This window comes from Panthera uncia, chromosome C2 (genome assembly GCF_023721935.1).
Source record: "Panthera uncia isolate 11264 chromosome C2, Puncia_PCG_1.0, whole genome shotgun sequence".
In the NCBI taxonomy this organism is placed as follows: Eukaryota; Metazoa; Chordata; class Mammalia; order Carnivora; family Felidae; genus Panthera; species Panthera uncia.
This window is the reverse complement of record NC_064810.1, coordinates 64,648,001-64,675,963: the sequence shown is the minus strand read 5'-3', so window position 1 is coordinate 64,675,963 and position 27,963 is coordinate 64,648,001. Positions and strand designations below refer to the sequence as shown.

The 27,963-nt window shown below is 36.8% G+C and overlaps 1 protein-coding gene and 1 non-coding gene across 4 annotated transcripts in view; both read left to right on the top strand.

Annotated features, from left to right (window-relative positions):
* Positions 1 to 27,963, top strand: part of GSK3B (glycogen synthase kinase 3 beta) — a 194,137-nt gene that overhangs the window by 28,816 nt on the left and 137,358 nt on the right. The gene's annotated exons all lie outside the window — the stretch shown is intronic.
* LOC125922300 (U6 spliceosomal RNA) lies at positions 15,176 to 15,282 on the top strand. The gene has a single exon (XR_007457690.1). It is a non-coding gene; the product is annotated as a U6 spliceosomal RNA (small nuclear RNA).

Below are 27,963 nucleotides of genomic sequence, written 5' to 3'. Positions count from 1 at the left end.
AATGCTAAATATGATTTTTATTTTTTATTAAAAAATATTTTTTTAATGTTTATTTTGAGAGAGAGAGAGTGTGTGAGCAGAGGAAAGATGGGGGGTGAGGGGCAACAGAGGATCCAAAGCAGTCTTTGTGCTGACAGCAGAGAGCCTGATGTGAGGTTCAAACTCACAAACCAAGAGATCATGACCTGAGCCAAGGTCAGATGTTTACCGACTGAGCCACCAAGGTATCCCTGTGATCTTTGATACTTTCTTATGCTGCTTCAGTTGCCGTGAATATCTGTTACTTTACTGTTCTACTGGAGGATATAGAGATAGCCTCATTTAAAATATAACAGCTAAAATAAAAAAAATAAAATATAACATCTTAGGGCTATTTTGTCATGTTGTAGCTTTTTAATAGTCAGCTTCATCTTTTCTTTGTGCATATCTGCTCCCCCCCGCCCTCCCCCGCCAACTCATTAGTGTGGTTGATCCTAGCAATAACACGACTTGTTCCTACAAGCATGTACTGTACCTAAGTAATTGTGAACTGGGAAATCCATATTACCAGTTGTTAGAATTGTGCTCTGAATGAAATTAGTAATTTTAATCAGTTAGATTGTAAGGATTTGAGGGGGGGGGGGTTTGCTTCTGTAAAGCTTAGTCTGTGATATATATGGTTTTCTACTGCTGTTTCACTTACAAAATTTAGAGCTTTATAGTTAGGTTGCTTTAGAATCCTAACTTCAACACTTAACTATGAACTTGAACAAATGACTTACTACCAGAACTTGGCTTTCTTCATCTTTAAAATGATAATAGTAGTATTTACCTCACAGAGCAATTGTGGAGGTTAAATGGTGTAATCCTAGAAGAACATAGCTTTGGACAGAATAGGTAGATTCAATAAACCTTTGCTGTTAACAATTATTTTCTGTCTCCAGGGTTTTGATTTTCTAAGCTTGATGTTCCTGGTAGTCTTCTTGATGAGAGAGGTGTTACTGTGTTTGAAAAATGACCAGATTAAGTAGAGTCATACTGTAGACTTTATGTATCTAGGTGGGAAGTGAGCATTTGTAGCATATAACAAAGAGATTTACTTCCTAAGGTAGGTTGGTTTGTTAGGGAAGGTTTTTTTTTTTAGAGGCATTTGGAAACACACTATTTCTTGAGGCGGTCCTGTAAGCACTTAATTTTTTTATTGAATACTAAAACTATTTTATATTTAGTATTTAAAAATTAGGGGGGTGAAAGATCACCTAGAATTATGGTATGGAATATCTTTGTGTGTGTGTGTGTGTGTGTGTGTGTGTGCGCGCGCGTGTGTAGGAAGTTAGGGGTTGTTGTAGACTAGATATTTTAGGACAGGAAATTAATGTAACCTGGTGAGGCTCATGAGTATTGCAGGCTGAGTATCAAAACTACCGGGTAACCTGTAATTTAACCCATAACATTACTTGAAAGACAGGAAGTTAGGTTTTGTGCCATGGTCTGAGAAAACCCTTAAAACCCTTATTCTCCTTTTTATATGAGACTTGCACTCTTGAGAGACAAGAGTGAAATTATATAGGATATTTGATAACCATCAATTTAGTCATTCTTTTCTTCTTCCTATCAAATAAATTGTACTATTCTTTTAAACATCTTAGAGTCCAGTTGAGAGTCAGTACCTTTTTGGTATAGTAAAACCTTAATGGGTGGAAAATCCTGTTTTCTAGATTTGTGAATGTAGGAGTACATTTGTTAAGGTAGTCCTAGCCATTAAATTTCTCTAACACCCACAGACCCCCTTTATAAAGGAGAGAAGCATTTAGTTTGTTTAGAAATAGTAAACTAGGGGTGCCTGGGTGGCTCAGTCGGTTAAGCATCTGACTTCGGCTCAGGTCATGATCTCACAGTTCGTGGGTTCGAGCCCCGCATTGGGCTCTGTGCTGACAGCTCAGAGCCTGGAGCCTACTTCGGATTCTGTGTCTCCCTCTCTCTCTGACCCTCCCCAGCTCACACTCTGTCGTCTCTCCCTCTCTCAAAAATAAATAAACATTAAAAAAAATTAAAAAAAATAAAAATAGTAAACTAAATTGTTTCCTTCTGATAATTGGCCCAGGTGTGTTAATGGTGTTTAAAGTTTAATGCTGCTAAACTCACATAGGAATTTTGACTTGTTTTAAATGCCGTAAAAACAGATTTTACTTTTGTTGATAACTCATTTAGTGAGAAGACCATGTTAAATTCAGGAATGATTTTAAAAACTATTAAAGTTTTCGTCTTCCTGTTTGTAAGTCTCTCCATGTCTGCAGTCATACTAAATGACTCATGAATGCTTTATTTCTTGTCTTGCTGACAGAATTATCCTCTCAGCAATAGAGCGGGCATTGGCAGTGATAGGTCAGTGATTTGACAAAGCACTGCTAGTTTTTTGTTGAAGGGAAAAAAGATGAAGTCTCTGTCATTTGTTGAAGTATGTTTAGATGCCTGCCAGTTGAAAAATGATTGATTGTACTGTTTGTGGAAGGTGTTGAATTAATATGGCTTAGTATTTTTGCCTTGTTGAAGTAAGATTTGATTGCCTTTTGTTTTAAAAGTTGCTCTTGGGATGCCTGGGTGGCTCAGTCAGTTAAGTGTCCAACTTTGGCTCAGGTCATGATCTCCTGGTTTGTGGGTTTGAGCCCTGTACCCAGCTCTGCGCTGACATCTCAGAACCTGGAGTCTGCTTCAGATTCTCTCTCTCTCTCTGTCTCTCTCTCTCTCTCTCTCTGCCCCTCCCCCGCTTGTGCTCTGTCTTCTCTTTCAGAAAGAATAAATAAATAAACATTAAAATAAAATAAAAGTTGCTCTTCTGGGACACCTGTGTGGCTCAGTCGGTTAAGCCTCTGACTCAATGTCTTGTGATTGTGGGATGGAGCCCTGTGTCAGGCTCAGTGCAGAGCATGGAGCCTGCTTGGAATTCTCTCTCTCACTGTCTCTCTGCCCTTCTTCTGCTTCTTCTGCTTGTGCTCTTTCTCTCTTTCTCTCAAAATAAATAAATGAACTTAAAAAAAAGTTGCTCTTAAGGTATAGTGCTTCTGAAAATTAAAAGTCACCAAAGTAGCACTTGAAAAATTTAGAAACTCTTATTAGAGAATTCCCTCACTTAACAACAAAACCCTCTAAAAACTCCAATTTTAATTAGCTGTAAAAGTACCTCCCCTCAGTTGCTATCATGTAGTTATTTTCCAAAGACACATCATGTTATCAGAAATGGCATTTATGTTTTTAATGGCTTTAAGCTGCTGTAGTTTTAGGGGAAAAGGTGGTGGTAGCTTAGATCAGTTTTCAGATTCCTAATCACAAGTAATCGTAAGAATTTAATAGTTAGGTTTTCCTTTTCTCTTTAAGTTATAGGAGTATATCTGTAAAACCCAAACCACACTGAAGAAATTAGTATTAGATGACATAAATCTAGCTTTTATGCCAAATTAACGGTCTTTTCCTGTCATCACTACTATCATTAGTGTATGTTAGCTATTGATATATAACAAACCATTCCAAAACTTGGTTTAAAATAACCACCCATTTTTTATTGCTCATGAATCTTTGGATCAACTGGGTAGTTCTGCAGATTTGGGCTAGGCTTACGTGATTTTATATGGGTTTGCTTGTATTTCTTGTGGCTTAGCTGGTAGATTGGGTAAGACTAGCTTGGCTAGGGTAGTGGTTGGCAGCTGAGGTAACAGGGTGACTGAGCAATGCATCTCTAGGTATCCAGCACACTGGCTTGGGCTTGTTTCATGGTAGCAGAACATACTTCCAAGAGAGAGGTTATGGAAGCACGTAGGAGTTCCTGAGGGCCATGCTCAAAACTGGCAAACTATCATTTTCACGGTTTTCTATTGGCCAAAACATGTCATGAGTCCAGTTCAGATTCAAGAGGTGGGAGAAGACTACAAAGTTATGCAAAGGGTGTAAATATAGGGAGGCCTGCAGAATTGGCAGAACTTTTGCAATCAGTCTCCCACAAAATTTCTGTAGTGCTTTTTTCGATTACCCAATCATATACTTTTTAAAAAACTTTTATTAGTGATAAGGCACCTATCCACTCCACTGTGTAGCTGTGCTATATCTACAACAGTTTTTATCTTATTTCTTTTACAGTTATAGCTTCCCCACATAATGCATATGGGTTCCCTAATTAAACAGTTGAGCTGTGTCCCCTTCTAGTCAAGAAAACTGGAAGAGATGCCTAAAATGGTCTTCTGTTTTAATCTGATTAAGTCTTCCTCTTTCCTTGAAGCCTTTTAATCTTGTTTTCTTCTCAGTCTGTTAATTTTTATTTCCCAGTATTCTGTTCTTTGGCTTGCTTACTGTTTTTCTCCCTGTCATTTTTTTTCTTAGTAGAGATGAAATTGTTGTAACAACAACAACAAAAAACCAGAACCACTTCAAAGTCTACAGTTCAGTGGCATTTAACATTTGCAGTGTGCAAAGCAACACCTTTATCATGTTCCAAAACATTTTCATTACCTCAAAAGAAAAATCTGTATTCATTAGCAGCCATTTCCCTATTCCCTCCTCCCACAAGCCCCTGGCAACCACCAAGCTGCTTTCTGTCACTGTGAATGTACCTATTCTGGGCAATCGTTTGTTTTTTACCTTGTGTATCTGTTTATGTTCTTTCTACCTAGAGTATCCTAAATCCTATTAGACTTCTTCTGCGTTAGGTCCACTAATTTCTTCCCCCTCACAAAGATTGTATTCTAGAGTTAAATTAGGCTACAGTGACCCTTAGCATTCTGACTTCACTGAAACTGCTATTGTGTCTCTCAGGTTGTTTCTTCTCATTCTTTCCTGCAGGGTGTGGGGATGGGGAGGACCCTCCCCCAGTGTTAATATTTGGTCTTCATCCCTTTGTTCTTAGTCTTCCCACCTTTTTTCCTCCTGATCTTAACTACTTCTGTAATGAACCTAGACCTTTAGACCAGTTCTCTTCAGAATTCCAGACCTGCTGGAATTTCTACCCAGATGTTTCCTATTTACTTTAAACTGAACATGTTAAAATTGAAATAATTTTCTCTCCTCACCCTGTCTTCTTCCTTAAACAAAATGAAATCTCAGTATTGCTCTTCTTCCCATTTTCTTTCGTGGTAAATTGGACCATGATCGTCCATAGAGATCCCTGGGTTTGTTCCTAGGAGTCAGAGTTTGTTCCTCCTTATACCTAATTCTCTACCCCTAGTCATTCTTCAGGTCTATCCCACTCTTAAATATCTCAGGAATATCTATTCCTTTCCATTTCTGTAGCCCTCACTTTAATTTTTTTAATGTTTGTTTATTTTTGAAGGGGAAAGAGACAGAGTGTGAGTGGGGGGGGGGGGGGGGGGGGGGCAGAGAGAGAGGGAGACACAGAATCCGAAGCAGGCTCCAGGCTCTGAGCTGTCAGCACAGAGCCTGACGTGGAACTTGAACTCACTACGGGGAGATCATGACCTGAGCCAAAGTCGGACGCTTAACCGCCTAAGCCACCCAGGCGCCCACCCTGTCTGTAGCACTCACTTTAGGATCTTGTCACTCTTCTTAGACAAGGGTTCACAAACTATAGCCCACAGGCTAAATATAGCCAGCTGCCAGTTTTTGTGGATCAAGTTTTATTCGGAATACAGCCTTGCTCATTAGTTTAGGTGTTCGTTGTTTATGGCTGGTTTTATGCTACAAAGACAGAGTTGTGTACTTGCAGCAGAGCCCACATGGCCTGCAAAGCCTAAAATATGTACTGTCTATGGGCACCTGGGTGGCTCAGTCAGTTAAACATCCCAACTCTTGATCTCAGCTCAGATCTTGATCTCAGTGTTGTGAGTTCAAGCCCCACACTGGGCTTTGCACTAGGCATGAAGTCTACTTAAAAATTACTGTTTGGCCCTTTATGGAAAAGCTTTGCCTACCCTTGGGCTATACCTGATTTTCTGTCTCTAATATTGTCTACCCTTCTCTCCCACCCTAGTTGAATATCAGAAGTTTGACATACATCCTCTTGCACAAATCTTTTGCTACTCATTCCTCACAGAATAAAATTTAAGACCCTTTCTTATCATAGCATAAAGCCCCTCCCTATTTGAAGTCTTTGACATTTCTGATTATTCTCTTCTTTGCTTCCTTCATACCTTCTACAACTTTTGCTGTACTTAACATACCTGTTGGGCTGTTTTATCCATTTAAGAGTATTCCCTAGTAGACTTTAAAACCAGCCTTGGAACAGGCCTGGAACCAGGCACTTAATACTCTTCAAGAAGTGTTTGTTGGCTGAATGGGTTGATTGCTTTTGTGTTTGTTAGACTCTTCCTAACTAGTCTGTCAAGGTAGGAATTAGGTCTCACTGTACTTTTACATCCTTTGATTATATCTGAGGAAATGTTCGGCCCATAGTAGGTATCTATCGTTGTTAAAATTGATTTTGAATTATTACCTAGACAAAGTGAAGAGGTACAAAGATTCCTTTTGGGGAGAGTGGGCATTCATCAAAGTGAAACTGTCTAGCTAACCCTGTTGAAAAGAACTTGATTGACTTAATTACCAACTTTCCCCCTTGTCACATATAGGCATTTTTTCCCTCTGTACTTGGGAATTTGATTTTAATTGAATACTTTGTGCCATCCATTAGGCATCATATGATCTTTTCTATATAATACATCTATAAGGAACATTTAGGTAGAATGTGCTAAGAAGTTGAGAGGACAAAGTTATTCTAAAAGTACTGATTTGGTCTGGGTGTAAATGGGAACAGGAATAGATTGTTACTCTTGCCATTAGCTGTTAGTTAGCTGTATTTTTTCTTTACTGGATTAGTTTGCCTATTTGGTGTGCATAGGTGCCAGTCCTGGTAGGATTCCTAGCCGCATCAGCAGAAGTAGAAGTAGTAGAAGTAGTAGTAGTAGTAATCACTTGTCTAGTGTTTTTCTGTGTGACAGCTGCTGTTTTAACCACAATATATAAATTAACTCATTTATAATCTATGAGATAGATCTTATCCCTATTTTTTAAATATATTTTTTAATGTTTATTTTTAAGAGAGAGAGAGAGACAGAGAGAGAGCAAGTTGGGGAGGGGCAGAGAGAGGGAGACACAGAATCTGAAGCAGACTCCAGGCTCTGAGCTGTCAGCACAGATCCCAACTTGGGGCTCGAACTCATGAACCGCTAGATTATGACCTGTGCCAAAGTCAGATACTGAACTGACTGAGCCACCCAGGGGCTCCATTATCCTTATTTTATGGATGAGCAGCCTGAGGCATAGGGAAGTGAAATAAATAAACTTGGCTAAGATAATATAGGTAGTAAGTAGTGGAACCAGGATTTAATCAAAGCTGTCTGGCTCCACACTACACGTTCTTGGTCACTGTGCTGGATTTTCTCTTTATGGATCATGGAATGATTTAAGTGCTTGGTTCTTGCATTCGTTGCATTTCTCTCTAAAACAGAAACTCTAAGATTTTGGGTCAGTGGGGAAAGGTGGAAGTACCAAATGGTTAAAGATTGATTTTTTTTTTTTTTAAGACACATAAACACCACTTTATATTTATCATTAGTTGTGGACTTCTTTTTAGCTCTATTCCATTTTTATCTTTTAAAGGCAAGAGTGTGGTTTTCTTTTGCCTTAACTTGTATGAATACAGAATATACGTACTAAATGATCTTCCTAAATGATCTGGCTTAGGCAAAGAACTAAGCAGTAGAGGCAGCACATTATAATTGGAAAGTTAAATACATATAGTGAAACATAAAATCATGTATGTGGTTCTAGAAGATATAATTTTGTTTAGCTGTGAGGATATATAGTCCCTTGGCTTGGAATTATATTGTGGTAATCAAGGAGATCATCACTGGAGCTGGGTGGGGTTGGTCTTTTAGATGTTTCTTTTAGCAAACTTAAAAGAACACTTGGAGGTATAACTTACATACAGCAGATGGCATAAAGCCTAAGTTTGCAACTCAATGAATACATTACCCCTCATATCAAATGAAGTATAAAACAGTTTCATCATTGTTCAGAAGGCTGTCTTATGGCCCCTCTCAGTCAATAAATACCCCACCCCTTACTTACCTTGTTTTATTTTATTTTTAATTTTTTTAATGTTTATTTTTGAGAGAGAGAGAGAGTGAGAGAGTGAGGGAGCACAAACAGGGGAGGGGCAGAGAGAGAGGGAGACACAGAATCTGAAGCAGGCTCCGGAATCTGAGCTGTCAGCACAGAGCCCGACATGGGGCTCGACCTCAACACACTATGAGATCATGACCTGAGCCGAAGTCGGACGCTCAACCAACTGAACCACCCAGGCCCCCCTGTTTCATTTTTTTAAATTGCATTTATTGCCACTTGGCATGTATTAGTTTGTCTTTCCTACTAGAGCATAAAGTTTATGAGGACAGGGACTTGGTTTTGTTCACTCTTTGCCCAGCATAGTACCTGACATACAGTAAGTGTTCGACTACTATTAGATTGCTACAAATTGATGAAAAATACAGAATTGTCCACTACATACTGTGTTACGTGGTATACAGGTGCTGGTTCATGCTGAGGATAGATAATAAATTTTAGTTTTCTAGGAAGAGACTTTTGACATTCAGTATGATACTCAGACCAATTTTAAGAGGGAAATTGAGCCATGCTGACATTAGGTGTGCTACTAGTCTTTGCTCATGTGTATGTTAGGAAATATGGAAATTTGTTACCAGTGAGATCGATTGGATTGCCTTCTTGAGAGTATCTAATTTCTTACAGTTATCTGAGATTCTTAACTCACACTCTTGATAATCTTTTTGAATACCTCAAAGAGTTGCAAAAGACTAAATGCTGTTCTTCTGAGGAGAGAATTGTGATGGAAAAAGGATTGGTTTATTTGATCAGGTAAGACAGTTTAATTGTAGTTTAAAGGTCCTTTGTAGCACCTTAGTTAAAACAATGAAAATTCTGTGTTTTGATTAGATTTAAGATAATTAAAAAAAATTTTTTTTTAAACATTTATTTATTTTTGAGACAGAGAGAGATACAGCATGAACAGGGGAGGGGCAGAGAGAGCACAGAATCGGAAGCAGGCTCCAGGCTCTGAGCCATCAGCCTAGAGCCCGACGCGGGGCTCGAACTCGCGGACCGTGAGATCGTGACCTGAGCTGAAGTCGGACGCTTAACCGACTGAGCCACCCAGGCGCCCCTAGATTTAAGATAATTAAAGGAGTATGTAGTTTAGAAATCATTTCTAGTTACACTTATGTAGAGCAGAAAGTAATTTTGAGCTGAAAGTGACCTTAATATTCTGGTTCATGCTCTTGTCTGTCAAGTTACCCTCTTGTTTTACATTTGAGGAAACTGGGGTACAAAGAAGTTACGTTGTGTTCAAGCTTAGTACAAAGCAGCAATCAAACCAGTCTGTTTAACTCAGAAGTTAAAAGACTCTTTTGCATCATGTTGACAGTAGAATCATTTGGGAATTTTTGGAATCCTACATGAGTTAGGGTCCTACTCCCAGAGGTTTTTGTTTTTATTAGATTTGGGATGTGGGCCAGACATGTGTAATGAGATAATAAAAACAAAGTAAAATTAAAACTCAAACCATGCTATCCCCTTAGGTTTTTAATAATGAATTATTTTTCCAAGTGATACATAGTGTACTGGTTTAGGACCATTGTGCTGTAATGCCTCCTTTCCTCTTCTCCCCTCTCTGTCTCTCCTTCCCCTCTCCCCTTTCCCTTCTTTGTAGCTACTAGATTTTATTTCTTAGAGCAATTCAGGTTTACAGAAAAAACTGAACAGAAACTACAGAGAATTCTCCTATACTCTCTCCCCCTACCCAGTTTTCCTTACTATTAACATTGTGTATTGTGTGGTAGTATTTGTTAAAATTGATGAACCGGTATTGATAGATTGTTATTAACTAAAGTCCATAGTTTATTATTCGTAACTGCCATTAGGCGCACTCTTTTTGTTGGATAGTTCTGTGGCTTTTGACAAACGCATAATGTTATGTATCCACTATTGCAATAGCATACAGAATAGTTTCACTGCCCAAAAAATCCTCTATGCTTCCCCTATTATTTGTATTCCCCCATCCCTGGCAACCACTAGTCTTTTAAATATCTCTATAGTTTATCTTTTCTAAAATGTCATGTAGTTGCATCATACAGTATGCAGCTTCTTTGACTTAGCAATAGGCATTTAAGGTTCCTCCATGTGTTTTTGTGCCTTGATAGCTCATTTCTTTTTATTGCTGAATAATATTCCACTGTATAACTATACCAAGATTTGTTTTTCTTACACTTATTGAAGGATATCTTGAGTCCTTCCATGTTTTGGCAAATCTGAATAAAACATTTTTATTACTATAAACATTTTTGTGCAGGTTTTTGAGTGGACAGGTTTTCAGTTCACATGCATAAATATCCATGAGTGCAATTGTTGGATTGTATGGTTAAGAGTATGTTTGGTTTTGTAGGAAACTGCCAAACTGTCTTTCAAAGTGGCTGTACAATTTTGCATTCCTATCAGCAGTTTGTGAGCGCTCCTCTTGTTCTGCATCCTTTGGTGGTGCCAGTGTTTTGGATTTTAGTTGTCCTAATAGGTTTGCAGTAATATTTCATTGTTTTAATTTGCAATTCCCTAGTGAGATGTTGAATATCTTTTCATATGCTTATTTACCATCTGTATATCTTCTTTGGTGTTAAGTGTCTGTTCATGAGTTTTGCCTATTTTTAATCATGTTATTGTTGAATTTTAAGAGTTCTTTGTATGTTTGGGACACAAGTCCTTTATTAGTTATGTGTTTGACAAATATCTTTCCCCAGTTTGTGGCTTGTCTTTCCATTCTTAATAGTATCTTTTGCAAAGCATAAATTTTTATTTTTGATGAAGTCCAGCTTATCAGTTTTTCTTTCATGAGTCGTGATTTTGGTGTTGTACCTAAACAGTCATCACCAAACCCAAGGTCACCTAGATTTTCTCCTGTTATCTTTTAGAAGCTCTATAGTTTTGCATTACTTTATGTCTATGATCCATTTTGAGTTAATTTTTGTGGAAGGGATAAGCTCAGTTTCTATTCTCTCTCCCTCCCTCTCTCTCTCTCTTTTGTTTTTTTTTGCATGTAGATGTCCAGTTGATGTAACACAATTTTTAGAAAAGATTGTCATGCCGTTTGATGTCCTTTTTCTTTTTTTAAAAAAATTTTTTTTTTTTCAACGTTTTTAATTTATTTTTGGGACAGAGAGAGACAGAGCATGAACGGGGGAGGGGCAGAGAGAGGGAGACACAGAATCGGAAACAGGCTCCAGGCTCTGAGCCATCAGCCCAGAGCCCGACGCGGGGCTCGAACTCACGGACCGCGAGATCGTGACCTGGCTGAAGTCGGACGCTTAACCGACTGCGCCACCCAGGCGCCCCTGATGTCCTTTTTCAATGGAGTATGCTCAAATGTGCATACACAAAATTGAGTTCTTATTATTAAAATAAGAAACCTGAGATTATCATCATTATTTTGACTTACAAAGCTTAAAAATACTGAGAAGTTAGTAGCTAGCATATTAAGTAAGAGCTTGGGCTCTGGAACAAGTCATTTCTTTTATTCAGATTCTGAATATGCCATTTACTAGTTGTGATCTTGGACAAATTATTTAACTGCCCCAACCTCCTCATCTATAAAAAGTGTTTTTATACTAAATAAATTCTGTGTACTATAAAGCATAAAGCATTTAGTATAGTGCTTTGCCTATATTATAGTTATGGAAAATTAATAATAATAATAAAGAGCCTCAAATATTTTGGATACTTTTAATTCACTAATCTCTGTTATTCCTTGTGGTGTGTTGTAAGGAAATAATAATATAAACAGGAATAAACAATATACTTGGACCTTTTCTATCATTATTGATGACTTTCTGGCAGAAGCAGATTTACATAAGGGAGCTTAATGAATGACCTTGAATAACCATCATTTAAAGAGTATAAAATGTATGGGGCGCCTGAGTGGCTCAGTCAGGTTAAGCGTCGGGGTTAAGCGTCCGACTTCCACTCAGGTCATGATCTCACAGTTCGTGAGTTCGAGCCCCGTGTCGGGCTCTGTGCTGACAGCTCAGAGCCTGGAGCCATCTTCAGATTCTGTGTCTCCTTCTATCTCTCTTCCCCTCCCCTGCTCATGCTCTGTCTCTCTCTGTCTCAAAAATAAATAAAAACATTAAAAAAAATTTTTTTTAAGTATAAAATGTAAAAACAAAAACGGTGCTTCATTCTTATATGCTCTGTTTTTTCTAAAAATCAATAAATACCATCAAATTGCTTAAGACTAAAGGTTATAGGTATAAGATGGTGAAAGAAGAGTTCTAGCACTTTATAAAATGTATTTAATTGCTTTGCATATGATGTATTATACACTATCTGCTTCGTTATATATTTAGAATCATTTCTTACTTTAGATTGTGTTTTAGTTCTTTAAGGTAATGTGTCTTCAGTTCTTCAGAATCTGTCACAGAATTTCTGGGCAGAGAAGCATGTGTTTCTTAATTGCTGTGGATAAGCTATTTCTTTAAAAGCGTTCTTTTCTAGTATCTTACTACTTGATTTTTTTTTTCCCCCTTAAGAGTAGATGGAGGAACCATTTGCAGTATAATTACGAAATGCCTGTCTGTTTTTAAAGTTCAGGCTAGGTAAGACAAAGGGATAAACTAGGGTCCTTTAGGGCAACACCTTGAATAAAAGCTAAGCAGTTCCTTATTTGCTTCAAGTAATTGCTTATGAATTGAATTATGGGTATATCCACACTTATATATTCAGCATTTCTGTGTATTTAGTATATAAGGTATTGGGGTGATAATTGTTTAATGCACTGATAAGAATTGTTGTCCTGCTGAGTTATCATAAAGTTTGAGTTTTTCAAAGCAAATTTGAGTTTTGGTTAAATTTATTTCTGTGGTACAGAATTTGTAAATGTGTCTTAACAGTGATTCTAAAATGCTTATTGATGCATGCTATTATTTTGATCTCTGTGTAAACAGTTCTTTTTTTAAAACTGCTATGTGGCATAGATTTGTTTTTTAAATTACTCTTTATTCTCAGTCATTTGGCACCTATATGAGTCATGGTAGCCCTTCTCTTTGATATTTAAATTGGTGATACCCTGAGGATGTTCAAAACAAAACAAAACAACAGAAGCTAGTGACCAGAATTAATTTAACAACATATTCTTAATGAGGATATCTTCTGAATTGTCAGAATAAACTAATAATTTATATTTTCCTGCTATATATTAAAAAAAAAAAAAAAAAACCAAGACTTTTTTTGGGGGGGGGGGGGCAAATTGTACCTGATACTGGTTTTAGTCATTGAATCCACCATAGAGCACCAGCAGGCTACATACTATGTAAAGTACAGAGACTTTTTAAAGTACATTCCATTTAAGGGGCACCCCAGTGGCTCAGTCAGTTGAGCTTCTGAATTCCGCTTGGGTTATGATCTTGTGATTTCTGGCTTCGAGCCCCGCATTGGGTTCTGTGCTGACAGCTCAGAGCCTGGAGCCTGCTTTGGGTTCTGTGTCTCCCTCTCTCTGCCCCTCCCCCGCCTGCACTCTGTCTCTCTCTCAAAAATAAATAAGTATTTTTTAAAAAAGGTACATTCCATTTATGATAAAGATATTCAACAAATGAGGAATAGGAGGGAACTTTCTCTACCTGATAAAGAGCATCTATGAAAAAACCATGAGTGTACATCACACTTAATGATGAAAGACTGACTACTTTCCCTTAAGATCAGAAGCAAGATAAACAACCTTCAACATTGAGGTTCTTGACAGGGCCTTTGGCAAGAAAAAGAAAAGGCATCCAGATTGGTAAGAAAGAAGTTAAAAGTATCTCTGTTGCAGACGTGTATAGAAAGTTCAAGAAATCCACTATTTAAAAAAAACTTTTTTAATGTTTATGTTTGGGAGGGAGGGAGGGACACAGAGAGAGGGAGACACAGAATCTGAAACAGGCTCCAGGCTCTGAACTGTCAGCACACAGCCTGATGCAGGGCTTGAACTCGGAAACGGGAATGGCGAGATCATGACGTAGGCCAAAGTCAGATGCTTAACCCGCTGAGCCACCCAGGTATTCCCAAGAAACCCACTATTAATCCACTGTTATAGCTGATAAATGAGCTCAGCAAGATAGAGAATCAATGTAAAAAATCAGTTGTATTTTTATACAGTAGAAATGAGCAAATTATTGGAAAACCATTCCATTTATGGTAGCATCAAAAGAAATAAAATAGTTAACAAAATTAACAATAATTAATAAATTTAATGAAAGAATGACAAAACTTGTAGTATGGAAATTATAAAACATTGTTGAAAGAAATTAAGAAGACCAAAATAAATGGGAAGACATCCCATGTTTATGGACTGGAAGACATAATATTATTAAGGTGGCAATATGCCTCTAATTCCCAGATTCAGTACGATCCCTATCACAATTTCAACTACCTTTTTGCAGAAATTGATAAGCTGATCCTAAAATTCATATGGAAATATAAGGGATCCTGTATTAGTTTTCTAGGGCTGACATAAAGTACCCAAAAGTAGGTGGCTGAAAACAAAAGAGGTTTATTGTTTCGTAGTTCCAGAAGCTAGAAGTCCAAAATCAAGGTGTTGAACAGGTGATGCACTCTCTGACAGCTGTAGGGAAGAATCCTCCCTTGCCTCTTCTAGTTTCTGGTGTTTGCCAATAGTCCTTGGCATTCCTTTGCTTGTATATGCATGACTCCATTTACCTGGATATCTTCTCCCTGTGTGTGTCTTCACATTGTCTTCCCTTTGTGTGTTGTGTGTTTGTCTCTGTGTCCCAAAGCCCCCTTTTTATAATGAAAGGACACCACTAATATTGGATTAGAGACACTTGAATAATCTCATTTTAACTTGATTATTTCTATAAAGCCTCTCTTTCCAAAATCACATTCTGAGGTACTCAGGTTTAGAACTTCTATGTAACTGTTTCTGGGGGTTGGTGGTGGGCGGGGGGTGAGGGGGACCCAATTCAACCCATAACAGAACCTGAATAGCTCAAAAAATCTTGACAAAAAAAAAGTTGGAAGACTTTTACTTCCCAATTTCAAGACTTATTACAAAGCTACAATAATCAAGACTGTGTGCAGCTGGCATAAGGATAGACAGATCAATGAAATAGATCTGAGTGTTTAAAAATAAACCCTTACAGTGCTTGTTTCGGCAGCACATATACTAAAATTGGAATGATACAGAGAAGATTAGCATGGCCCCTGCGCAAGGATGACACGCAAATTCGTGAAGCTTCTGTATTTTTTTGTATCGAAACCAATTTGACAACAATTTCATATAAAAAAAAATAAACCCTTACATTTATGGTCAGTGGTTTTGAAAAGGATACCAAGACAAGTTGGAAAAGAATAGTCTTTTCCACAAACAGTCTGGGACAACTGGATATCCACATGCAAAAGCGATGAAGTTGAGGGTGTCTGGGTGGCTCAGTCAGTTAAGTGTCTGACTCTTGATTTCTGCCCAGGTCACAATGTCATGGTTGATGGGGTTGGGCTCTGCATTGTCATTCTCCCAAGAGAATACCACTTGGGATTCTCTCTCCCTTTCTGCCCCTCCCCTGCTCCTGTTCTCTCTTAAAATAAACAAACAAACTTAAAAAAAAAAAGCGGTGAGGTTGAATTCCTACTTCATACTGCATACAAAAATTATCTCAAAATAAATACCTGTGTGCAAGAGCTAAAACTAAAACTCTTAGAAAACAGGAGTAAATCTTTGTGACCTTGGGTTAGACAATGGCGTCTTAGCTATGACATCAAGAACACAAGCAACAAAAGAACAAATAAATTGAACATTATTAAAAAGAAAAACATTTATGCTTCAAAACACCACTAGGAAAGAGAAAAGACAATCTACAGAAAGGGAAAAAATATTTGCAAATCATTTATCTGATAAAGGACTTGTAGCCAGAAAATATAAGTAAATCTTACAACTCAATGAGAAAGACAAGTAACCCAATTAAAAATTGGCACAGGCATTTCTACAAAGAAAATATACTAATGGTCCATAAATATGTGAAAAGACATTTAACACCATTAGCCATCAGGAAAATTTAAATCAATACTACAGTGAAATACAACTTCACATACGCTAGAATGGCTAGAATCAGAAAGTCAATATCAAATGTTTGTGAGGATGTGGATAAATTGGAACCCTCATAAACTGGGAATCCCACCTGGGAATGTAAAGTGGTGCAGCTGCTTTGGAGAGCAACCTGTCAGCACCTCACAGTTACAGATAGAGGTATCATATGATCAGGATTCCACTCCTAGATATATACCTGTATGTCCATGTACATGAATGTTCATAGCTTTATTATTTATAATAGCCAGAAAGTAGAAACACCCCGGTGTTCATCAGCTGATGAATGGAGAGACAAATGTGGTATATCCATACAATGGAATATTACTGAGTAATCAAAAGAAATCATGTAAAAAAAAAATCAAGACACACTACAACATGGATGAAACTAGAAAACGTTATTCTAAGTGAAAGAAGCCAGTCACTAAAGATGCATGATTCCATTTATATGTTGTGTCCACAATAAGCAAAACTATAGAGCTAGAAAGTAGATTAATGTTTCCCTGGGGCTAGTAGAATGGAAGGGTTGGGGAATGATGGCTAAGGGGTGCAGATTCTTTTTTGAGTAAGGAAAATGTTTTGAAATTGATTGTGATGATAGATGCAGAATCCTGTGAATATGATAAAAGTCATTGAATTATACACTTTAAGTGGGTAAATTATATGTTATGTGAATTATAACAATACAGCTGTTTTAAAACATATTCCAGTTTATATGGTAATTTTATAAGGCTAGGGACACTTCATTTTAGGGAAACATGAATATTTAAATAACATAAGAGATGCTATAAAATGGTAATACATAAGCTGATATATATGGTTTGATGGTTTAGATCAGTGCTGTTGAGTAAAAATATATTGCAAGGTACATATATAATTAAATTTTTCTTTTTCTTTTTTTTTTTTTTTTTAAATTTTTTTTTTTCAACGTTTTTTATTTATTTTTGGGACAGAGAGAGACAGAGCATGAACGGGGGAGGGGCAGAGAGAGAGGGAGACACAGAATCGAAAACAGGCTCCAGGCTCCGAGCCATCAGCCCAGAGCCCGACGCGGGGCTCGAACTCACAGACCGCAAGATCGTGACCTGGCTGAAGTCGGATGCTTAACCGACTGCGCCACCCAGGCGCCCCTATAATTAAATTTTTCTAATAGCCACATTAAAAATTAAGTAGAATTAATTTGGGTAATATATTTGATTTAACCTAGTATGTAAAAAATTAACATTTCAACGTGTAATACATATAAAAGTTATTGAAGTATTTTACATTCTATTTTTTATACTAACTCACCATCTCTTATGTATTATAGCACATGTCAATTCAGACTAACCACTTTCAAGTGCTTAATAGCTCAATTTAGTTTAGTGACTGTTGTGTTGAAAAGCACAAGTAGAGTGAGTCAGTGTGACTCCACAGGAAGTATAATCAGGGTAGTTTAGAATGATTAGGAAAACATAGAGAAGATGATACTTGAATTTATTTTGGTCATTCATTCATTTACTGATTCAGTCATCCATTAACCCAAGAGATTTTGAGCTCTTTGTATGAAAACTGGTGGAAAAATGCAGACATGTCTTATCTCCTAGTGGAAAGTACATTGAACAGTTAATTACACAATTATTTAATTAGAGGAGGTTGCTTAAGAAATCTTTAGTGGAAAGAGTATAGGCTTAGAGTTAAATATTCCCTGGGAAACAAAAGATGATGATAACTGTGTTGTGGGATTGGTGGGAGTAAGTGAAATACAATATGCCCAACACTGTACTTGTTGTAAAGTGTTTAATAAATACTACTTTTTTCCTTCTCTCCTCCCATCTTGTGCTGTGCTCCTTGTTGACTGCATAAGTCTGGGCGTGGGACAAAGAGGCTTAGAACGTGGCAGAGTCCAAAAACAAGCTGGTTCTCCAGGGACTCAAATGAGTTCCTTTTTTTTTTTCTTAATTCCTCCACTTTGTTTCACCACAGAGTCCTGCTCCTTGAACTCAGAGCTCAGGTTTGTGCTGTTAGTACTAAGGCCTACTTAACCACTGTTAAATAGGTTTTTGTGGGCTGCTTTAAGAATATAAATTACTGCTGGGGCGCCTGGGTGGCTCAGTTGGTTGAGCATCTGACTTCTGCTCAGGTCACAATCTCACAGTTGTAAGTTCAAGCCCCACTTTGGGCTCTGGCTGACAGCTCAGAGCCTGGAGCCTGCTTCGGATTCTGTGTCTCCATCTCTCTCTGCCCCTCTCTTGCTCATGCTTTCTCTCTCTCTCAAAAGCAAATAAACATTAAAAAATTAAAAAAATATAAATTACTGCCTTTTCTGGAAATTTTTTATCTGTGTATTTCATTCCAAAAAATTGTATTAGTTAAAATGTGGAACTCTGCTAAATTAGTTAATCGTCTGTCTCTTGTTTATTCACATATGTGAGCGTTTTAGAAATATTTTGAGAAGTGTTGAAATGATAACTTTTTGAAAATCCAGACCCTCCTGTTAGATTTCTTAGCATTCTGGTCCTTAAATTTTTACATTTTAAGATCTCTTAAAACTTTACCGTATCCTTTTATAGTAAGGATAATTAAATATAAATATTAAATGTAGTTACATTATGCTTGAGATGAGGAATTGTAGGGACATTATTATTGTGTATTAAGAATTTAGATTGGGCAGCTTTTAGTTTTTTGTGTGTTAGCTCTATGGTTGTGAGTAAGCCCATTCATTTACTGATTGGGCTAATGATGTAGTTAGTAGTATGCTTAATATGGTCAGGATATTGTTTGTGTATTTACCTATTTACAGACTATGATAAGTGGTTTTTAAAGGAAAATAACTAGTTACTGTGAGAGGATAATAACAGAGGAAAATTACCTTAGATTTGGATAGTTCTAGACAAGGTATCTGAAGAAGTGACATGTAAGCTGAAGCCTAAAGGATAAAAAAGGAATGGGCTAGTGGGCTAGAGAAAGAACATTCTGGACAAAGTGAAACATCATATAAAAAAAGTCCTGAAGAGGCAAAGAGCTTTGTGTATTCAGTAAATCAAAAGAAGCCTTGTATAACTGATGAATGATAGTGAGCAAGGGGAAGAATGGCATGAGATAAGAATTGAACCAAATCTTGCAGAGTCTTGTAGAACATTTTGAAGCTTTTAAGCGTTTAAATCAGTGAAACAAGATAGACAAGTGTAATTCTGAAGAAGTGGGAAGTGGAATATAGAGGTCTCTAAAGGTTGAAAGAGTAGTCTGGGCTACAGAAATAAATTGGAGGGGTGCCTTGGTGACTTAGTCTGTTAAGCATCCAACTTTGGCTCAGATCATGATCTCGCAATTCATAAGTTTGAGTCCCGCATCAGGTTCGTGCTGACAGCTCAGATCCTGGAACCTGCTTCGGATTCTGTGTCTCCCTCTCTCTCTCTGCCCCTCCCCTGCTCGTGTTCTGTTTCTCTGTATCTCAAAAATAAATAAACATTAAAAGGCAAAGTAAACTGGAGAACCAACAGTTCTCAAATGATAGTATTTTAAATACCATGTATTTAAAGTTCTGGAAATGCCTAATAATTTGGGGAGAGTATAGAGACAGAAGAGAAAGGGGATCTAGGATCAAAAGGGATCTAGGAGTTCTAGAACTCCAACATTTAGAAGTTGGTAGAAGAGGAACCAACATAGGAGGGCCTTAAGTAATCAGGAATGTTGTTGTGGATGACCAAAGGTCCTGAAATGGCAATAGGGAGCAAGGAGGACATTATTTTGAGATGTGTGAAGGAAATGAATAACCTCAGCCTTTGTGAGATTTATGAGGTAGTTACATTTTCCTTAAGGAAAGAAGGTGGTGTTTGGTAGGCATAGAATGTAATTCAGAGAACATTCTAGAAGGGGTAGGGTTGAGGAGTCAACTCAGAAAAAGATATATAGAGTAGATGGAGGAATATATAATTACAAATGGGAAAGGCTTGCATTTTTGGTGAAGATTTAGGTAAACAAGGGTATGATGTGATAGATTTAGTCCTTGAAGTCTTTGGTCAGCTGAAGGGATCTATGGCATTAGTGGTGGGGTCTGGACAGTTTTAAATAGTTTGTGGGAGGAGGAACCAGTTTTTGGTGAGTTAAGTTGGTGTTAGCAGGTTCCATTTGTGATATGGTGAGGCTCTGGGCTGGCCTCTTTAGTACTTTCATTTGTTAAATAGTAATATCTCATTGATTGTTTTAGGATTTAAATGAATAGTCACAAAGTGGTTCATAGAAGTTGAGTCTGAGTACAGATATAGCCCTTCAGAAAATCTTTTAAACATACATCATTAAATGATGCATGATTTCCAAGCTTATTTTCTTGTATTCTTTTCTGTATTGAGTACAAGAATTAGTGCTTACTTGAAGAATAAATGTTGACTATGAATGAGGCACTCAATCTGTTTCTTCATAATGTTTTTATACTCAAGGATAAATCATTCAAGTAGTAGACATTTGCTCATTTTTACTTAAAACAGTTCCTTAAGCATGCTTGGACTTTTTAGAACCAGTGAAGAAATGTTAGATTATAACAATAATACTTTTATGAAAAGAGTTATCTTTTTAGAACTTGAAGCAGATTCATCTTAAAAAAATTTACATGCTTAATTGTAGAGAATTTGAAAATTATAAAGAGGTAGAAAAAAAATAAAAATTTACCTGTATTCTTACTATGCAGAGCAAACTGTTTACTTTTTGGTCTTCTTGTCTGTCTAACATTTGTGTTCCAAATTGGGATCACATAGTACATAGCAGTTTTGTAACCTGCTCTTTTGTATAATCTTACATCATGAATATTTTTTTTATAGCTTCCTTCAGTATTCTTTGAAAATGTAATTGTAATGGGTGTTAAATATTCTGTTCAGTGTGAACATACATTTATCTAATGATTTACTATTGGGCGTCTAGATTGGTTCCAATTTAGTGATATTATATACAGTGCTTCAGTGAATATCTATATATAAGTCAATCATTTTTTTCTCAGTTTTTTATTACTTCTTTTCCTCCACCATATTCCTAGAAAGGGAAATACTGGATGAAAGGCATTGTTGTTGGTGCTGCTGCATTTAAAGAAAATTACACTTAATCAAAACAGGATCTCATATAAAATAAGACCTCATATTTAACAATATATATGTATATATTTGGGTGTGACATTATTGCTCTATTCCAACAGTGGTTGATTTTTTTTAATGTTTTTATTTATTATTGAGAGAGAGAGAGAGAGAGAGAGAGCAAGTGGGGGAGGGGCAGAGAGGGAGAGGGACATACAGAATCCGAAGCAGGCTCCAGGCTCTGAACTGGCAGCACAGAGCCTGATGCGGGGCTTGAACTCACAAGCTGTGAGATCATGACCTAGTGAAGTTGGACACTTGACTGAGCCACGCAGGTGCTCCTACATACCATAAAGTTTAAAATTTTGATTTAAAGCGTACAATTCAGTTACTTCTAGTATGTATATAGGGTTGTGCAACTGTCGCCATAATCTAATTTTATAACATTTTCATCATCCCCACAAGAAATCTCTTAACCCATTTGCAGTCACTCCCCTTTTCCTCCCCACCTCCCTCCCCAGCCCTAGGCAACCACTATTACCTTTTGTCTCTGTAGATTTGCTTATTCTGGACCTCATACAAACAGGATCATGTAATTAATATATGGTCTTTTGTGCTTGACTACCCTTCTTTTATTACCATATTTTGCTAAACTCCATCAGTGTCTTTCTTTTTCTGTGCCTTTATTTTCCCACCTCATTGTTCCCAACCCCCTTCACACCTTTGAAATTTCAACTGAAATACCACTTGCTCAAGGCAACCCAACCATGATTAGATGCTAGATCCTTCATTATAGGCTCCATTGCATTCTGTAATTCTCTTTTATATAGTCGTACCTCCACTAATATATAACTGGGCAAGTATTTGTATGAATAATATTTGCTATTCTTACTAGGTGGTAGGTCCATGGGAGAAGGGAGTTTGTAATTTATTGTTGCGTTTTCACAGTCTAGGGAGAAATAAATACTTCAGTGAATATATTCAGGTGCTCAACCCACTAGAAGGGGAAAAAAGTTTTCAGAGGAGAGGGAGGGGGTGTATGTGTATTATTAACTATTAATGTAGCAACACTACTCATAGTTGAAAATGGAAGCTGAAAAATTAGAAAATTAGTGGTTAATTTGGCTTTGTGTATGTGTATTAGATACTATAAGAATTGTCTGTTTACACTCTCCCAGAAATATGAATCTGGGAAATTTCTTGTAGGAAAATTTAAGACTCTCAGTGCCTAGTTAATTTTTGGAGTCCATTTATGTTGTTGGCTAGGTTATCTGGAATTTTTACTCCACCCAAGAAATCAAATAACACAACTAAAATATTCTCTTTTTTATTTGGAATCCATTTCTTCTCTGTCATGGTGCGTTGATTGTTAGGTACATTTGTTCTCTTGCTTAATGTTTACTTTGCCCCCTTTTGAGTAATGTACGTACTTGGACAGAGGAATGAACTATGCGGGTTGTGTGTATGAGGTCTCAGTATAGGGTAAATAGTATTTTTCTTCTTGATGAAATTTAAAGTAAGACTTTAAGAGTAATGGGTTAGATGGCTTTCTGTTGACCTTGTTGATCTGTGGGACTATTTATTAAATCTCTGAAGTCTTAAACTCTACCTACTGTGGAACTCTTCTATGAGTATGTAGTTTCAGTTTTTATAATGGAAATGGGTGAGAAAATAGGATGGCTCTACAGATACTTATTTTATAGCTAACTTTTATTAACAATACATTTCATCTATGAAGCGCAAATGTTCTACAGAATGGAAGGCTGTGTTGGATGGAATCTCAGAGAAGCTCAACTTGAAAAAATTTTCGGTGGAATCTTGGTCCTGTTATTTGCATATGTTCATACCAGAATTTTTTTTTTTTTTTTGGTGTTTGTTTTGTTTTGTTTGTTTTGTTTGTTTTTTTGAGAGAGGGAGAGAGAATCTCAAGCAGGCTCCACGCTCATAGCGTGGAGCCTGATGCATCAGCGTGGAGCCTGCTGCAGAGCTCAAACCCACAAACCATGAGATCATGACCTGAGCCAAAACCAGGAGTCGGATGCTTAACTGACTGAGCCACCCAGGCACTCCCACACCAGAATGTTTTTAAATATTTTTATAATTTTACATGAGTAAAAAGTTAATTTAGTAATCTGGGCATTCAATAGTATCTTTTCCCCTTTGACCTTTTCTTTAGAAGCAGGTTGATACATTAGTAATAGAGTCAACACTTAGAATTAAAACAGCTGTTTTAATGTGGCCTTTCTTTATTTAGTTTGTGATCTCTAATAAGTCTCTTAACTTCTTAGAGCTTCAATTTCCTCATCTGAGATGGAGGTAATTTCATGCACCTCACAGGATTAAGATGAGGTGCATTAAAGAGAGGTTTTTAGAAAAAGAAAAGATTAAGAAAGGTTTTAGTGAAAATAATTGGTAAGGCATCTGGCTCTTTTGTGTAGTAAGAAATACTGAATCCAAATTTTGAATAAATAATGAATCTGGTTTTCTCAATAAATAAATTTTCTTTGAACAGAAAGCTTCATAAAGGAAGGGGCTTTGTTGTCTTTATTTATTTTTTTGTCTTACTCATTTTTGTGACCCTAGTTCTTAGCACATTCTGGTACACAGAATAGTGCTTATTAAGCATGTGATGGATTAATCAATAATGACAATGTATTTGAACCAAAAATTCTATCATATCATCATTACTTTTCTGTTCTCAAGATTTTTGAAACTTTTTGTCAGCCTAATCACCATTAATATGAGAGAATACTTACAAAATAGAAAGGATATGCATGCCATGAGCATATATGTGAGAATTAATAATATACAAAGCCACCTAAGGAGTGATTTATTGAAGTACAAGTATTGGAATTATAGGCTTGCATCCCTTTCTCTTGCTTTCATTTTAAATAGTACTCACTTTTCCACTGATTTTCTTTTAAAAATGAGGTTATGTTCCAGTGCTTCTGCAGAAGCACTGTGGAGGTATGAATAAAAAGAAATTTAGCCAGTGGTGTTAGCAAACTGGTGCAGGTCCTGCCCTGGTTTATTATTAGGTCAAATAAGTAACAGTAGGAGATGATAAAGACCATCTGAAAAGGGCAAGGCTAGGAATGTAGTTGTTTCCCAAGGACAAAAGTTCTTTTTCAAGAGAAAGTGTTTCCTATCTTTAAGTCCTCTTGACTTCTGTCACTTTAAGTAATGAGTCAGCAGTGTGAGAAGTAGTCTGCCCTGGCATGGGGAGTATCCAGCATATGCTTCTCTGATCCCCTGGCAAAAGGATTAGCCATACATCTTAGGCAGTGACAGAACCAAAACTTACTATAGTCCCACTGTGAGTGTAGGACTGTGTCATTCCAATGGTACAGTTAGCATCCCTTCTAGCAGAGCCTTGTAGTGAGAAATGCTAAATGGACTCTGCTTTGTGAATTTACCCGGTGGATCTGTCAATACTCTTCTGTGGAGACATGGGCCTAGGATTTGTCCTTTGTCCTACTTGAAAGGTATTGCTAGGTTCTCTAAAGTCCATTTTTTTATGGGGAGAGTATTAGGGGATGTTAAACTAGTTTTAGAAAGAGGAAGAGGGGCACATATAAAAACCCAATATGGATTTGATTCCAACTAATTAGAATCAGGTGGGACAATGTTACTTAATTTATTTTTCTTTTAAGCATATTCCTTATTAGCTATAAATGTAGCATCATTACTCATATAGTTGTAAATGTAAACTAAAATTAATTTGAAAATGTGTGGTGCCTCTTGTAGAAATGGAATTAATATAGGATTTATACCTGGTTATTTTATTTTTCACATTAGTGAGATTCTTGTAAAACTCTTAAGGGGGTACCCTACCTTATTTCTACTTTAACAGTTTATTAAGTTAAAATGTAATATCTTAGGTGTATTTTCCACCAAGATTATACAGAAAAGTCTTAACCTGTAAATAAATTGTATTCTAAAAGTTCATCACTTGTTTTGGGGGAAATTAGAACATATTTTTCCTTTACAAGTTTTGTTAAGTATGTAAAATAAAAATGGCTAGGTGCTAGGCAGGCTATTCTACAAAAGCCTAAGCCATAATTAGCTCAGAGAGCTACATATTTATAGTGAAAAATAATAGTAAACAATAATATTGCAGGAGTATTACTTTAACAAAACTATTAAAAAAACCTAATTTTGAAACTAGTTTTGAAAACTAGTTTTGAAAAATTCTCTTGAATGCTGGTAGTTGATTGATAAAAAGATTTAATTTGAGGGAGATAAGGAATAGATAGAGACTTGTGTGATGCTGACAGATCTTTCTGGTTACTTTCAGGAGCTTTATAGGTTGATGGCATTGGCTTTTCAACTCATGGCTTTTAACTTTCTCTTGACTGGTGTAGAGCAGAAGTGCTATCCTTTTGCTTACCAGCTGTGGTTAAGGGGTCCTGTCCTTCTCCCCCCCCCCCCCCCACTGCACCCCAGCTCTTGAGTGGAATGAAGAGAGTAGGGAAGAGAGAGAAAGATTTTCCTCTAAGATTTGAGAGGAAAAAAAAAAAAAAGATGATGGAAAACCCTAGGATGTTGCCTGAGGTGGATTTAATTGACAGAGGAATAATGCAGGCTTAAGGGGAGGGAACAGTGTTAACAATATGAGGATTCCTGTTGGGGGAGAGAGAAGATGGTAAGTGTGCTGGGTTAGACATCCTTGTATTGGTCAGTAGGTGCTCCTGAGTATCTTTGGAAGCTGTTTAGAACTAGGTATGAGGAACAGTGAGCTATTTTGATGTTTATATATGCATATATTTCAGAGTTTTTCATGATGTGGAACAGCAACCACCACCCAAATAATTGTATACATTGGAGTATTTTTAAAAATTTTTTAAATGTTTATTTATTTTTGAAAGAGAGCACAAGCCGGGAAGGGGCACAGAGAGAGAGAGGACAGAATTCAAAGTGGCTGCAGGCTCGGAGCTGTCAGCACAGAGCCGGACCCGGGGCTCAGACCCACAAACCATGAGATCATGACTTGAGCTGAATCAGATGCTTAACCGACTGAGCCACTCAGGCGCCCCAGTGGGGTATTTTTAAAATAATAAATTGAATTCTTCTTTTTCTTCTTGTTCTTTATCTTCTGTTATCTTTAAACTTCTGAAAAGTAGAATAATGTAGGCGGGAGATTGTGATGTAGAGAGATTTAGTCTTCACATTCCTTTTTCTGTTTATTGATTAGAAAAATCATGCTTTCCTGCTTTTTCAGATCCCAGTATTTCTTATTTAGAATAAACCAGTCTAAAAAAAAGCAGGAAATGCTCTTTGTATCCCAGCAAAAGTAGCAGGTGTTAACCAGTGGATTATTACTTTGTATTCTGATACATTTGCTCAGGTGCTTAAATGTTTGTTGTCAGTTCATTGATTTGATTTTCCTCAGAATTCCAACTCTTCTTGTACTCAATTTAGATGATTTGTCTCTCAGGTAACCTTATATCTCAGACAAAATGAAGCAGTTTTATAGTAAAAGATATTTTTGCAGTACATATTAAAAAATGTGAGGACATTTACTTAAAATGTATGGTTATACTGGACAGTTATTTTTGTGACTATTTTGGAATAGAAGTAGATGGCTTGATTTGTTTCCTTCTATTTTTGGTATTGGAAAGTGTACTAAACTTGGGAGTTGGAGGAACTGGGTTGTAATTTTCAATATTACTGTATAAGCTAGAGCAGTTTTACTTATCTTTTGAACTTCAGTTCTCTTTTCTCCATTTAGTATTGATTCTACCTCCCTCATAGGACTATTGCCTGGCTAAAGTGAAGTAATGGGTGTAAACATGTTTATAAACTGTAAAGTGATTCATAATTTGTTACTATGTAATGATGATGAGTGATGGTCATGTGTGGTGATTGTCAAATCTCTGAATTTTGTGTTTGCATTTTCTTCTCTATTGAATGACCCAACCATTTTGAGAGGTGTTGATAAGAGTCCTGTGTCATCTTAGAAGAGTAGTTAGAGGTTCCTTCTTTAGTGACTTTTAGACATTTAGTGGTTTCCAAAGTAGAGTGGAATCTTGGATGAATTCATTCACTTATAAATAAATTAATATTTTACAGCCTATGTGCATAAAGCATAACATGGGGCTACAGCAATAAACGTGTGATAAACATGATTGTTGTCCTCATAGATTGGATAATATCCAAAGCATATTGGACCAGTTGAGAATAAGCAAGTCTTCTGGGGGAAAAGAAATCCCATCCTGCCTTCTTTCCTGCACTAGTGTTTGAAATTTAACAGAAAATTTTAGTTTTATAACTTCCACTTTAAAATGTGTGTAAAGATGTGTGTAAATTTGTATACTTTGCTGTAGGAAAAGCAATTTGAATTTACAGGTGGGGATAACTTCGGTGCATAGTTCAGGGGAAAGCAAGGCAGTGCGCTGTTACATTGCAGGGATCTGAGTTGTCAGAAGGCAGTATTGAGGATAATGGGGGTATCTGGCAGGCTGAGAAAAGACCTAGTTCATTAAAAAAAATGTAGAGTGTTGATATGAATTTTACACTCACTTAAAGGCTAAAATAAAATATATCAGCTTTGTTAGGGCTTGTTTTCTGGCTTTCTTCTGGACTTGTTGCTGCTCAAGACTCAAGTTGTCAGAAGTGTGACCACTGGATCAGTGAGTGTGTTTTGTAAAGTAATTATTTATTTCTTTTGTCTAAGTGTTTTCCATTTACTCTTTCTACTCATGTACCATATACATATTCATTTTTGTCATATGATAAACTTCATCATTAAGAAAAATTTAAATATACCCCCTATTCCAATCTCCCTCCCACAAATTTGGGCAGTTT